A 14287-nucleotide genomic window follows, 5' to 3' on the forward strand; every position below is an offset into this window, starting at 1 on the left:
ACTCTAGTGGAAAGCTTCTAACCAAGAATTTTATACATGAAATGCATTCTTGCTGTTAATGAGCTAGTGTCTCATTAAACTAAGCATTATCAGTGGAATTAGAAAAATATGCAAATGAAATCAGTTGTCTGTTGACACCTGCTTTCCTTTTATTGTTCCTTACAAAAGATAAGCCTGCACTGTACAATGCAGCTGCAAGTGCCAGAATATCCCCTCTGCCCCCAGCCAATCGCGAGCAGGGTAGTAGCAAGAGTTCCCCAGATCCAGAAGTGGGGAGCTCCAGAGCTGACAAATTCGGAAGCCAGCTGCTTCCCATCCTCCACATCCTAATTTGGGGGTGTCTTCCTCATGGCCGCAGAGATGTATGGCAGATCCTGGCACAAAAAGGGTACCTGGAAAGGACAGGCAACTCTTTTATTAAGGAAGAAAATCATTCCCAGGGACTTCCCTGTCAGTCCAGTCGTTGGGACTTCGCCTTCCAACGCAGGGGGTGCAGGTTCGATCCGTGGTTGGGGAGCTAAGATCTCACATGCCTCGCAGCCAAAAAAAAAAAAAAAAAAAGCCAAAACATAAAACAGAAGCAAAATTGTAACAAATTCAATAAAGACTTTAAAAATGGTCCACATCAAAAAAACAAAAAAGAAATAGAAAATTGTTCCTAGAACCTCCTCAGCAGACCTCTCAAGGCTGTGAACCAGGGAGGGTTACCTGCGGGACTGAAGGCCTACAAGGGGAATGTTTATGTCAGTCCTGGTCATCTCCACATGCCTTTATTATAAGGTAAAGGTAATGGAGTGAGATCAGGGGAGGATGGCATTGTTTAGGCAGCTAGTCCCGTCTGTGACATCAAATACACTTTAAAGTTCTTTTACAAAAGGTGATTTATGCTAATATTTTTGAATCCCAGCCTTCTGTTTCTTTCCACTCTGGAATGCAGAACTATGGCTTGCACATTTGATGAATGGGTATATACCACAACACCTAGAGATACAAATTGAAATGGGGAGCGAAGACCCAGGGAAAGCACGTTCTGAAGAAATTCTCAAAAATTCCCGTATCAAGGAACATCCTATGCCTAGAGTTGCCATCTGTTACTATCTGACTGATCCTGAAGACTACTTATTACCCAGCACAAACGCAGAAGCTGGTCACCTACCTCCCGTCCAGTGCGCATCCTTCGTGGATTCAGTGCTTCTCTCCACTCTTCAAAGCAGATACATCCCCTCTGCCTGGCCCACCCTCCAAGTTCTGGAGGACCATGTCTCTGGTCTCACAGAGGAAATCCAGGATTCAAGCAGAAGCTCCCAGGTCTCCTGACCTCAAATGCATCCACGTGGATGCTGCAGGATCTCTTGGGGTCTCTGGGCTGCAGCCAGCACAGGGTGGGTCATTCCCTTTGTCTGCTTCTGTCTTTCCAGCACATCACTGAGGTTCAGAAAGGGTCCAGGCTGGTAGTGGCTGTCTACAAGTTAGCAGTGCCTATGGCCTGCCACCTGCAGCTGTGCCCACTTATTCTCCTCAATTGGCATTAAAAGCACCAGGTTAATTATGGGTTTATAGCCATGGTATAACCCATCACAGTCTCCCTTTCACTGAAGAAATGCCCCTCTTCCCAGACATTGGGTTAAGGGGAAACCACTGCCTACTCTTGACCTGCCTTCCCCTCAGGAAGGGCGTCAGCTGGAGAAACACCCCCTCACCCCCTACCTCGCAGATTCACTGGGGAAGCCTGTCCTGGTTTGCTCTGTGCTCTGTGGTCAGTTTGTGGTCATATTTTCCTCTTTATTTATTGGAAATGGGGTGGAAGTGAAGGTAAAGTAAATGCATGGATAAAACATCTAATTCTGGTGAAGGGTAAGCCCAAGTCTACAACCATGCTTATTTGCATATACAGATGATTCTTGTTATTCATGGTAAGTATGTTCTCTAAAGTCACTGCAAACACTGAATTACTAGATTCTGGCCATTGCTCCTGGTGGAAATACAGGGTTGGGTTCCTGCAAGCCTCGGGTCACAAGTGGTCAACTGATAACCTCATAACCCTGTTTTATGTGGTTTCTGTGTAAGGACACCTAATTTGATAGGTATGGTTGATTCATTGACCTTGACCTGATGGGCAGCAGCCTAACTCGTGTCTGAATAAAGCTTCTCTAACGCAGCTTCTCCCTAAAGCACATCACAGCATCCGTGTGCTTAGGAATCCTAAACAGCACTTAGCACTGTGCTTGGGGGTGTTTAAACAGCAACATCACCAACAAAAAGCACAAAATGTGAAAAACGTGTGAGAGCTGAAACAAGAAGGCAGAAGGCTCTCTTGTTCAGCCGCAGATGAGAACATGCCCACTTGGTGACTCACATTTTTACTGCTCTGTGCCTGTGAGTAAATGACCAGGAAAATGTCACAGGTATTGATTCTGAGGTTACAAAGAACTTTCGGCAAGTATGTGAATTTGTAAATACACAATGTAAATGGTGAGTATAAACTGTATGTCAATAAATCTATTGCCCACACATCTTCCTCCCTTCGTATCAGAAACAGAAAGGGAAAAGAAGAGAGGGATTTTATTTTTCTGCATTGATTTATTTTGAAAACTTAAGCATTTACAGAAAAGTTAAACAAATACTACAGCGAACACTTTTCAGCAACATTTACCATGTGTTAACATTTTGTCACACTGCTGAGGTCCCTTTGCCTACCTCTTTATCAGGACATTTCATCCCCCAAGTACTCAGCATGCTTTTTCTAAAGGGAGGTATGTTCTCCCACAAACTGCAATGCCATGATTGGGTCAAAAAAATAACATTTTATTGTGTCATCTAATCGATATACAATTCATATTCAAATGTATGCAGTTGTTTTAAAATATATATTACAGTCTCATAAGGGAGGGGGAGATTTCATCCCTAACCCTCTTGAGTTCTTTTGGCTGATCTAATAATTAAATTGACACAAGGCAGATTAACAGGAGAAAAAAATATATTACAGAGGTCTTATAGAAATGGGAGCCCTCAAAGCAGGTTATTTATGTATGATTTTTAGAAAAAGAATCTTATTTTTAAAGATTTAATAAATCAAAAGGGTTATTTATTTATTTTTTGTGGTATGTGGACCTCTCACCGCTGTGGCCTCTTCCGCTGTGGAGCACAGACTCCGGACGCGCAGGCTCAGCGGCCATGGCTCACGGGCCCAGCCGCTCTGCGGCACGTGGGATCCTCCCGGACCGGGGCACAAACCCGCGTTCCCTGCATCGGCAGGCAGACTCCCAACCACTGCGCCACCAGGGAAGCTCCTGATTCTCTTTTAAAGGCAAGCTCCAGGTATTCAAACACTACCTAAACAAGCAATTGCCCTACAAATACTTCAATATTAAACTGTGTTTTTATATCCTGCTTATATAACTTTGCATTATTTTGTGAGAAACTTGCCTGGGGAATTTTCCCATTCATTTATTTAGCTTTTTGTTTCAAAATATATTTTGAACTGTATTCTGTTTTGAAACGAAATATTCTGTTACGTTTTATTATAGGTAGCATCTACTATGTGTTAGACGATGTACCTGTCCCTGATGATACAGTGGTTTGTAACAGTCCCTACACAGCAACACTTCTGACCATGGCTAATGCTGAGTTCTATCAGAGAAGCAGAACTACTACAGATACAGATAGATGGAGATATCTATAGTGCTGACCTATGCAGACATATAACTATACACTTATACGGTTCTGCTTTTTTGATAAATGCACATTACATATGTTTACATGTATATATGTATGTGTACATATGTATCTATGTCATTGGGAAGAACAAATCTCACTCCATATTAGATCTGTTCCTTTTACTTTAACCTTTGTTCTCTGTTGCCTGTGCTTAGTCCTGCTGGCTATGCACCTTTTGTAAAAGAATGTTGCCTGTAGCCTGAAATATACAGGAGAGCCCATTCTCAGGGCTCTGACTTTTAAGAGTCCATTCATATAAAGATAAAAATTTGCATAACAGAGAATAACATTGGTCTTGTTGGAGGTTTACAGGAACATCGTGACCTGACCTACCTGAACAGATGAAAGAACAAAGGATTCCGACACCAAGAAGTCTGCAACAACTAACCACATCTCTCCCTCACCTTGACTTTAAAAATGCCTTTCTGAAACCCTTGGGGGAGTTTGGGGTTTTGAGGGCATGAGCCACTCGTTCTCCTTCCTTGACCCTGCAATAAACTTTTCTCTCTCCAAACTCCAACTTTTCAGTTTGTTTGACCTCACTGTGCATCGGTCACACGAACTCTCATTTGATAATGTATATGTGTGTGTGTATATATATATCTGTGAAGGGATCTGGTACAGAGAGTTGGCCTTGTGCAATTATGGCAGTTGGTTAAGCATCTTGTCTGAGGCCACTGCCTTCACATCTGATGCTGGTGCTTGAAGCCCTTAGGGCAGGCAGTTAGAATGAGAAGATGGCTCTGAAGGTGTAAGGTAGGAGAGAAAGAGCTAGCTGGGACTCAGGAAAGTGAAGTGGAGCGCAAGAGGATGGGCTGTTCTCAAGCAAGTTCTTGTCTCCCCTGACTTTAGTGGGACGGCTCTTCTGCAGAACCGGAGGCCCTTCTCATGGAGTTGAATTGCACACAATTGTCCAGGAGCTGGAGAAGCTGAGTGAGGACCCCCAAGGGAAGGCACTATTGCAGGCCTGGGCAATGATTCCTGCAATGAGGGGCACCTGAGGGTCCGTAACTGTGTGTGTGAATGACAGAGTAGCTGCTGTTGTGCTTGCATTCTTCAAACCTGGCTTCAAAGTCTGTGTGGCCCATGCTAACCAACAACACACAGAGAAGGGAACAGTGGGAAATGCAGTTCAGCAGTCAAGATCAACACCTAATCATGGATTGAGATGCAGCGTGATAAATGCCATGTGACAAATAAATGTACAGGGAAAGTAAGCTAGTTAAGATGTTAGTTAATCGTTTCAGGAAGAAGGAACAATTGTTAAACATTTTTCAAAAACATGAAAGGAAGGACTGGAAAATGTTCCATCATGCCTAGATTTGTAAACTAATCTCCTATTACTGAGAGTTTAAGTGGTAAGTGGAGAACTCTGTTGGTTCAAGGTCTTTCACCATATTTTTTTTTTTAAAGAAAGATAAAGACTATAGTTTCTAATATATCTGTTCTATCAGCCAAAATTTGCCTCCACTGCATTTTCTTGAAATGGTGCTCAACTGTTTTTAATTGCAAAATCTAATCCATTTCCTTGCACCCTCAAATCTTGACTGCTTTTCTAATTAGTGAAGGAAAACAAGGTTCAGGAACATATGATACACCCAAGGAAGGGCATAAAATGCAATAATAACAAGTTACATTTGTTGCAAAAGCTACCACTCATATTCAACTTTGGGGCAAAAAGGGGCCAAATGTTTCAAGGCAAAGTGTGAAAAGTTACTTCGAAGATCATCTACTCACCATCACAACCTCTGAGATTATGTACTATATTACTCTTTAGGGTCACTTATACTTTCTTGTTTGTATTGATTTTCTTTCTTCCTTTTTTTTTTTAGGTGCTTTTATCACAGTTTCCAATTCTCCATTAATTTATTTGCTCATTTGTTCATTATTGCAATGTGATTTTTGCAGTAAACAAGTATTGCCAGCTCAATCTGTGTCAAAACCTGTGTTTTACTAATAAATGAAAAATGATAACATTATTAACATCAAATATGTCAACATGAACATGTGATCTCAAAATGTATATTAGCATAATAAGCTAGTTATCTTATTCAATTTACTTGGATAGTTTAACTTAGAAGGATAATCAGTTATAGAATTAGGATTCAAACATAGGTCTGTTCAATTCCAAAGCACTCTGTGACAATTAGCTCATAGTCTAATGGAAAGAAAAGAAGCCTGTAAATAAATAATTCCATCTTTAAATGCTTAGTAGATTTAGTTATAAAATACAAGGAAAGAGTGGTCAACTTGCTTTATACTGGCAGGAGAAATTTTAGCTTAGCAATTTCTTTTAAAAAGTTGTTTTTTATTGAAATATAGTTGATTTACAATGTTGTGTTAGTTTCAGTGTACAGCAAAGAGATTCGGTTGTACATACATATATCTATTGTTCTCAGATTATTTGTCCTTATAGGCCATTACAAAATATTGAGTATAGTTCCCTGTGCTATACAGTAGGTCCTTGTTGGTTATCTATTTTATATGTAGTAGTGTGCATATGTTAATCCCAAACTCCTAATTTATCCCTCTAATTTATCCCTGGTTTAGCAATTATTTATAAAGAGAGCAAAGTGAAAAAGACTAGTTCCAGAAGAAAAAGAGTAGTTGAAATACAAAGTTATGGGGGAAGAAAACCTTAATCTGAAAATCGGTGAGCAATCTAGTATGTGGAAGAATAGTATAAATACAAGGATATGGTAGTAGGTAAGGGTGGGGACTTAGGAAATGGATGTCCTCCAAAATCTGTATTAATCAGGTCAGGCTGTCATAACAAGTTACCACAGGTTGGACTATTTAAACAAAATAATTTAATTTTCTCACAGTTCTGGAAGCTAGGAGTCCAAAGTCAGGGTTGCTTTTGAGGCCTCTTCTTCTGAGGCTTTTAGGGTGCTGCTATCTCATCATGCTCACATGACCCTTTGTGTACAGGGCACTTTGATTCCTCTTCTTATAAGGACACTAATCCTATTGAATTGAGGTTCCACCCTTATGACCTCATTTAATCTTTATTACCTCCTTATAGGTCTTATCTCTAAATACAGTCACATTGTGTGTTAAGGCTTCAGCATATGAATTTTGGAGGATACCATTCAATCCACAGCATTCCCCCATGGTCTCCCAGAATTCATGTCTTTCTCACATGCAAGATACATCCCATCCCAACAGTCTCGAAGAACTTAACTCATCCCAGCACCAACACTAAAGCCTAATGTCTCATCTAAATAATACCTAAATCAGATTTCAGTGAGACTTCATGTCTCAGAGTATACCAGTAACCCTCCAATGACAGTTTGGGTTGAGTTTTTGACAATGGAAATGGAGAAAAAAGAGCAGACAAGTGTTTGAGGTCTGAAGGAAATGGAGTTAACAAGATTTAGGGAGTAGCTGGATTTGAGTAATTAGAAGAAATGGAAGTCCACTAGATCACCCAGATCTCCAGCGTAGATGAATTAGTGCCTGGTGTTACCATTAATCAAACACAATGGGAGGAGGATAATTGTGGGAAGATGATGGATTTGGCGAGAAAGCACACACAAATGTTGCCTTCACTTTTTCCTATAAATCTCCAAATCTAATGCATAGATAAGAGAGTGCATCAATTTACTTCTTGCCTTTTATCAGCCCTTTCTGACCTCAGTCCTTCTAACTGCAGGAACCTTCATTTATATGGGTTCTTGATAAACTATAGTCTGAGTCACTGAGAAAATAAATGGTGCTATATAGTAAGATCTTGACTAGAAGATGAAATTTTGGAATTATTCTATTGCCCAAGGCCAGAAATATGCAAGGTGAGCTCCTAAATCTCTTTTCATAAACTAGGCTCTGTGTCCATGTTGTTGGGACAGGAGGAGCTTCATCTCTGGCTCCTGATTGAAGTCTCAGTTCAGCTTGACCTGAGAAAGTATTTCCCCATGGCTGAGGAGCAGGGTTAGCAGGGTGGCCTGCCCTCTTTCTGTTGAGGAGTTGACACTTGTCCTTCTCCGTCTGGCTACAGGCTGGATTTCTGTTTCAACCCAGGTGGCCATCCCCATCAGCCCCCACATACACACACAGACGAGCAGACACAGACACACACAGGTACACACACACACACACACACACACATACACACACACACACGTTCTTTTACCAAGATACTGCTGACCTCAGAACAACCACCACTCCATTCTCCTCCTATAAATCCTCTCCTCTTGGCTAAGGACATCAACACATATGAACACAGGTTTCCTTTTCCCAGTTTGACATAATTATTTAAACTGCTTTGGAGCTTTCTTGGGGGACATCTTTGTGGTTCAATCATTGCCTATAGTTGAAGGTCCTCTAATTTTCTAAGTCCAAGTTAGTCAAGGCCAAGTTTATATTGACAAATTTTATGGAAATTTACTTACATATTCACTTTAAAGGAATCTTTATTTCTAAACTGTGAGGGTTCTAAGTTTTAACATATTGGTGTATTCCTATTTTGCTGTTTTCCGAGTCACAAGAAAACTTTGAGTTTAGTAAAAAATATGTCAAGTTAATAGAAATTACCATAAAAATGATTCCAAACATTATATGAATAATAAATGGTTAAATGTTTGTTTTTCTCATGTTCTTTTACAACATGTAGAGAGTATATTGTTTAATTTATTCTTATTTGAGCTTAAATTATCATGAGTAAACAACTACCAATTGATAGTCTAGTACAAGTCACTGGCAAAATAAATATATTTGGTTAAATATTTCAACACAAATCCTAGTAAATGTACCATTTTGGTTGGTATGCTGCACAGCACTTGCATTTGTATTCTGATTCCTCTGCCTCCCTGACAAAGTTGGAGAAGGCACCGAAAGGTAGAACATCGCTAGTAGTGGTATTATCTCATTTCAATGATTGCTTTAAAGCAATGAAAATTTTAATCATTTTTTTCAATTCTTAGATTCAGAGATGTATCAAATAGGAATATTAATGAATAATGATTTACCCTCTAGAAAAAATTTTCCTTTAGGGTCCAAAAATAATAACTGCATTATCAGTGATAGGTATTTTCAATACAGGTTTTAGAATATGGGTATAATGGATATAACTTTTATTACACATTTTTGTGATCTGGTCAAATATTTTGCCTCACAATTTTTAATGTGCTCAATTATATTGTCTAATAAGAATAAATGTGTTTAATTATTGTCATAAAATGTTAGTGTAAAACAAATACTAATTCCATTAGTGAAAAGGAAGGCGAACAAAAGAATCTAAATACAAAGGCTGAACTAACCATAAAATACTGATAAATACTTTGTGAACTATAGAAATGAGAATTTTATGTTAATCACTTTTGAAGAAATTTATACTAGTAGCAAATATCATTAAGGGCATATTAGTCTTTGAAATATTTTGTTCATAAAAACTTATAGGGCCATCCTGACCAATCAAGTCTTTCCAGTTAAAGCAAGCCCAAGAGGAAAATTTCTGAAAAATAACTGTTACAAAGAAATACTTTTAAGTTTAACACACTGATCTTTTGTGATCTTTTGTTTGATTGGTGATATGTATTACACTCAGGAATAAAAGACAGAGGGTTAGGGAGGCAGTGTGCATCTCCTTCTGGTAACAGCATCCGGATCTTCCTGTGAGAAGCCAATTCTTTGCTTTTTTACACAATCCTGTTTTGATTCTTAATCCAGGGCTGGCTCTCTCCTATCTGGTGGCAGCCAGGACAGTGGGAATCTCCTCTGTTTACATTTAAAACTTGAGAAAAGTGAAATATGGTACTCAAAATAGTTGGAACATTTGATTCTAACAATGGTACCCTTAAAAGACTGTGCTTTAAGTCTTTCTGGCTTTTGTTCCTTCTGGACCTGGGTTGGATTTATCAAGTACCCATTTCCTCCCATACACTGTTCTCTTAAATTAGCTAGAATTGGATTCTGTTGCACTGAATGAAAATTATAAGTGATACTTGAGGTACGCATTCATTCCTTCTGAAATGGCTGAGAGTAGATTCAGGTTTCCAGAAATAATTGAAATAGAGTAACGGATTCTATGAAAAGTAGGTAGGCACACTGTGACAAAAGCAACCCAGGGGACTAGAATTTGCAGGAATACAACCAGAAGTCTGATTTCTACTCAGACCCTTGCTACACAGTCGGCCTCCAGAAAGTCATATATGCACATTGCTCTTTTTTCCCTTGAGTAGGGATAAAAAAAGGCAGGGCCATTTACAGTGAAAGTTTGTATTCAAAATGCCTTATGGTTCATGCACAGAATTTTTGCTCAATAAAGATTTGTAAAATGAATAATATTTTAATCTACCTGCCATTTAAGTAAGAGAATCACGGTGGACATTTATCAGTCTCTTGTTTGCCTAGTTTCTGAACTTCCTGGCTTATACATCTTGTTCAGCGAAACAACCCGTCAGCCCCCAAATCACTATAGAATCTGAAAGTTCCAGAGATAAGCCTTGAGCACCTTCTTATAACAGGATAAAGGAATGTGATCCAAGCCCTGCTCAATCATATGTACCCAACTTCTAACCCTGAATCAGGGTTGTGGGATGCAAAGAGGCAGAGACCACAGCAAAACAGCATTTCAGACAGTGCTATTGCAGGAAAAGTGATGTCTCAGGAGAACCCTAGGAGTAATGCTGGCAGTGGTGTCAGTGTTCCACTGTGGAAAGGACAGAAGATTGATCTCAGTATATGCTTATTCTAGCGTTTCTTCCAAATCAGCAACTTTGGAGGTGGGGAATAAGGAGGGAAGCAAGCTATAATTTAACCTGTCCTCCAAACTATTCTAATGAAGCTTCAAGTTTGAGAACATCTGGTCCAAGAGCACAGGGTTGAGACTGGATCTGCAGGATTCAAATTTCTACCACCTAATTTTTATACGTGTATGTGTGATATTTTGCACATAGTTCAATTGCTAATCTCTCAGTTTCTCACCAGTAGAGTAGAGATAGTAACTCCTATCTTGTAGGTCTTTGCTGACACACATTACATCCTATGTAAAAATTAGCTGTGATTATCTAACAGTCACTTAGTACATTTATATTTTGCTTAAAATATCTTGAAAAAGTTTATATTGCTTGCAGCTAAATATTACAAAAGATACAAGGATCATTAAAAAATGTGGTTGTAATATGTTTCACACTTGAAGAAAGAAAAGGTTTGCAAAAACACTTATAAACTGCAAAGAAGTATAATGTACCCATTACATAATAACACCTCATACTCTCCTCCCCTAGCCCCTAGAAACCACCCTTCCACTTTCTCTATGAATTTGACCAGTCTATGTACCTCATTTACATGGAATCAAATGATATTTGTACTTTTGTGATAGGCTTATTTAACTTAGTATGTTAATGTCCTCAGGTTTCACCCATGTTATAACATGTATCAGAATTTCCTTACTTTTGAGATTAAATAATATTTCATTGTACATATTTATCATATTTTGTTTATCCAATTATCCATCAATGCACATAGGTAAATTGCTTCCACCTTTTGCTTATTGTCAATAATGCAGTAATAAACATATATCTCTTCAAGTCCCTACTTTCAATTCTTTATGGTGTATACCCAGAAGTAATTCTATTTTTAACTTTTTGAGGAACTGTTTTTCATACTGTTTTCAATAATTGCTGTACTATTTACTTTCCCACTAACAGAAAACAAGGGTTACAGTTTCTCCACATCCCTACCCAAACTTATTTTCTGTTTTTCTTTTCTTTTCTTTCTTTTTTTTGGTAGTAACAATCATAATGGGTGTGAGACAGTGTCTCACTGTGGGTTTGATTTATATTTTTTCCTAATAATTAATGATGCTCAGCATCTTGTCATGTGTTTATTCATCATTTGCATATCTTCTTTGGAGAAATGTTCTTTCAAGTCCTTTGCCCATTTTTAATCAGGTTATTTTAATGTTGTTGTTCAGTTGCAGGAGTTATTTAATATTCTGGATATTAACCTCTTGTAAGATATATTATTTGCAAATGTTTTCTTCCATTCCATGAGTTGCCTTTTCCCTCTGTTAATTGGATCCTTGGATGAAAAGAAGTTTTAAATTTTCATGTAGTTCAGTTTATCTATTTTGTTGTCGTTGTTGCCTGTGCTTTTAGTCTCATATTCAAGAAATTGTTGCCTAATCCAAAGTCATGCAGCTTTCCCACATTTTTTTCTAAGCATTCTACAGCTTTAAGACTTACAATTAGGTCAGGGATCCATTCTGAGTTTTTTTTTTTTTTTATCTTTTCATAGGTTTATTGGTAATTTGTGTTTTCTTATTTGTAATTTACTTTTATAGCCTGTTCTAGTATTTTGACAAGCATTTCACAAGTAATTGTACATTATTTTAACAAAAAAAAAAATGTTGGAATTTCAGGTATGGAGTCAAGAGAAGGAGAAAGACTTTTTTTTTTTAATGTTTTTATTGGAGTATAATTGCTTAACAATGGTGTGTTAGTTTCTGCTTTATAACAAAGTGAATCAGTTATACATATACATATATCCCCATATCTCTTCCCTCTTGGTTCTCCCTCCCTCCCACCCTCCCTATCCCACCCTTCTAGCTGGTCACAAAGCACTGAGCTGATCTCCTGTGCTATGCAACTGCTTCCCACTAGCTATCTATTTTACATTTGTTAGTGTATATATGTCCATGCCACCCTCTCCTTTGTCCCAGCTTACCCTTCCCTCTCTCCATATCCTCAAGTCAGTCTCTAGTAGGTCTGAGTCTTTATTCCCATCTTGCCACTAGGTTCTTCATGACCATTTTTTTTTTTGATTCTGTATATATGTGTTAGCATACAGTATTTGTTTTTCTCTTTCTGACTTACTTCACTCTGTATGACAGATTCTAGGTCCATCCACCTCACTACAAATAACTCAATTTTGTTTCATTTTATGGCTAATATTCCATTGTATATACATGCTACATCTTCTTTATCCATTCATCTGTCAATGGACACTTAGGTTGTTTCCAGGTCCTGGCTATTTTAAATAGAGCTGCAATGAACATTGTGGTACATGACTCTTTTTGAATTATGGTTTTCTTAGGGTATATGTCCAGTAGTGGGATTGCTGGGTCGTATGGTAGTTCTATTTTTAGTTTTTTAAGGAAAGTCCATACTGTTCTCCATAGTGGATGTATCAATTTACATTCCCACCAACAGTGCAAGAGGGTTCTCTTTTCTCCACACACTCTCCAGTATTCATTGTTTGTAGATTTTTTGATGATGGCCATTCTGACTGGTGTGAGATGATATCACATTGTAGTTTTGATTTGCATTTCTCTAATGATTAATGATGTTGAGCATTCTTTCATGTGTTTGTGGGCAATCTGTATTTCTTCTTTGGAGAAATGTCTATTTAGGTCTTCTGACTGTTTTTGGTTTGGGTTGTTTGTTTTTTTTTTTTGCTATTGAGCTGCATGAGCTGCTTGTAAATTTTGGAGATTAATCTTTTGTCAATTGCTTCATTTACAAATGTTTTCTCCCATTCTGAAGGTTGTCTTTTGGTCTTGTTTATGGTTTCCTTTGCTGTGCAAAAGTTTTTAAGTTTCATTAGGTCCCATTTGTTTATTTTTGTTTTTATTTCCATTTATCTAGGAGGTTGGTCAAAAAGGATCTTGCTGTGGTTTATGTCATAGAGTGTTCTGCCTATGTTTTCCTCTGACAGTTTTATAGTGTCTGGCCTTACATTTAGGTCTTTAATCCATTTTGAGTTTATTTTTATGTATGGTGTTAGGGAGTGTTCTAATTTCATTCTTTTACATGTAGCTGTCCAGTTTTCCCAGCACCACTTATTGAAGAGGCTGTTTTTTATCCATTGTATATTCTTGCCTCCTTTATCAAAAATAAGTTGACCATATGTGGTGGGTTTATCTATGGGTTTTCTATCCTGTTCCATTGATCTATATTTCCATTTTTGTGCCAGTACCATCCTGTCTTGATTACTGCAGCTTTGTAGTATAGTCTGAAGTCTGGGAGGCTGACTCCTCCAGCTCTGTTTTTCTTTCTCAAGATTGCTTTGACTATTTGGGGTCTTTTGTGTTTCCATACAAATTGTGAAATATTTTGTTCTAGTTCTGTGAAGAATTCCAATGGTAGTTTTATTGGGATTGAATTGAATCTGTAGATTGCTTTGGGTAGTATAGTCATTTCCACAATGTTGATTCTTCCAATCCAGTGTCTTATAATTTCCTGCATACAGGTTTTTGTCTCCTTAGGTAGGTTTATTCCTAGGTATTTTATTCTTTTTGTTGCAGTCGTAAATGGGAGTGTTTTCTTAATTTCACTTTCAGATTTTTCATCATTAATGTATAGGAATGCAAGAGATTTCTGTGCATTAATTTTGTATCCTTGTACTTTACCAAATTCATTGATTAGCCCTAGTAGTTTTCTGGTAGCATCTTTAGGATTCTCTATGTATAGTATCATGTCATCTGCAAACAGTGACAGCTCTACTTCTTCTTTTGCAATTTGGACTCCATTTATTTCTTTTTCTTCTCTGATTGCTGTAGCTAAAACTTCCAAAACTATGTTGAATAATAGTGGTGAGAGTGGGCAACCTTGTCTTGTTCCTGATCTTA

Source organism: Grampus griseus, assembly GCF_964374135.1.
Source record: "Grampus griseus genome assembly, chromosome: 9".
NCBI classification, from domain to species: Eukaryota; Metazoa; Chordata; class Mammalia; order Artiodactyla; family Delphinidae; genus Grampus; species Grampus griseus.